Here is a 1,841-nt window from a genome sequence, read left to right on the forward strand (position 1 = left end):
AGTTATTTGGGGTTATTTTGTATTCCACGCTACACAAACCCACAAAGAAGAGACTAGACCGCAGAAACGGTGGCGAATCACTTTAGAAACAATAAATATTGAGTTAAAGTTGCGGGAAAGTTGCAGTGTTTTGGGCAAAGTTGCAAAAAGTTGCGATTTTGCGGGGTTCGCTTGATTTTGCGTTAATAGTTGCGATCACAACATCGAGAAATCCTGGAGGGTCTGAATTTTGACAGTTTTCATAACAGTAGTTTTGATTTTCTTTCTCTCCATTCTGTTTTCGGTTAACAGATTCGGTTTTGATTTGATGCCAGCCATCTTTACTTCCACCCAAACATCTGTAAATTAGCCGTGAGCTTTTAACAAAGCCGGTGATGGTGTCGTTTTCTGGTTTTGATGTGTTTGAAAGGTGCTCCAAATGCAAATGCGTCCTCCGTTCACCACTGAGCTGGACGCCTAAAAACAAACCTTTCAGGTAAATCCTGAAAAGCACATTTTCCATGGTGTCAGTTCGCCCCGTTGAGGCAGGTTTGCCGTCTACCTGTCACTCCTTTCAGCTGCATCTCTCTCGGCTCGTGTTGTGATATCTCTGCTCCGCTGATCGACCCTGACATGCAATCTAACCGATGAATCTGCTTCTCCATCAAGGTTCAGAGCATATTTTCTGCCGGCCTGTCTGTCAAACTAAGAGGAGCCGCGTGTCTGTCCGCCAGCGCCGATCCGCTCCAATCAGACCTCGTCTTTTTGTCAGGTGCGTTACTTCCGGGTGATCAGCTGCTGCCTTCGAGGGAAGCTGTCATTTCTGCATCTCTGGTTGTTTGTTTGGACGTTTTTTTTTTAAAAAAACAAGCTCGTTTACCTTCCTCTCAACGTTTTAGGCTCCATTAAAGCCGGCGAGCTTTGACGGAAGGAGGCTGTTAGAAAGTCCGGCCGTCTTTACGACTGTTCCAGCAGAACTTAGAAACCTATGAGCGTCTGGTTGCGGCGAGGGAAGCGGACATCTGGACGAGCTGAGGAGCCGGTTTAACGCTGCAGGAGTTCGAAGGTGTCTCCCAACCACGTGATCGCGAACCCACTAAGTCAGGGGTGTCCAATCCTGGTCCTGGAGGGGCCACCATCCTGCAGGTTTTAGGTGTTTCTCTGCTTTGAAACATCTGATCTGAAGGACTGAGGGATTAATAGGTTTCTGCAGAACTTGAAGACCCGCTGAGGAGCAGAGAAACGTCTAAAACCTGCAGGATGGAGGCCCTCCGGGACCAGGATTAGGACACCACTGGACCAAAGTGAATCTCTAACTTACCTAACATGCCACGCATGCACAAGGAGGGTCTAACTCAGGGGTGTCCAATCCTGGTCCTCAGGGCCACCATCCTCCATGTTTTCCTTGTGCCTCTGCTCCAACACACCTGATTCAGTGGTTAAATCACCTCTTCATGTTCTGCAGAAGCCTGTTAATCACCCATTGATTCAAACCAGGTGTGTTGGAGCAGAGGAACAAGGAAAACCTGCAGGATGGTGGCCCTGAGGACCAGGATTGGACCCCCCTGCTCTAGAGTTTCCAGCTCCAGTCCAATAGGAGGCTTGAGATAGTTTATATTTTAAGAAATACTAAATATATCAACATTTCCTTGTTGATATTCTGGACACTGTAGCCGGTGACGAGTGTGAATGTTGTGGAGGAGAAGAGAGTGCAGAAGTTCACCAAGCTTTGTTAGGAATGTCCGGTTGTTTTTGCCAGAACTTCGGAACAGTGGTGGTGATAACAGGAGGGTTCCTGGAAAACAGGAATTGTCTGGTTCCTGGAACACAGGAAACACACTGGGTTGAGCTAGACCCAGTGT

The 1,841-nt window shown here is 47.7% G+C and overlaps 1 protein-coding gene across 1 annotated transcript in view; it reads right to left on the reverse strand.

The window, feature by feature from the left end:
• The window catches only part of cacna1bb (calcium channel, voltage-dependent, N type, alpha 1B subunit, b), a 140,768-nt gene that overhangs the window by 49,011 nt on the left and 89,916 nt on the right, over positions 1–1,841 (reverse strand). The gene's annotated exons all lie outside the window — the stretch shown is intronic.

The sequence above is a fragment of the Kryptolebias marmoratus genome, linkage group LG14 (assembly GCF_001649575.2).
Source record: "Kryptolebias marmoratus isolate JLee-2015 linkage group LG14, ASM164957v2, whole genome shotgun sequence".
NCBI lineage: Eukaryota > Metazoa > Chordata > Actinopteri > Cyprinodontiformes > Rivulidae > Kryptolebias > Kryptolebias marmoratus.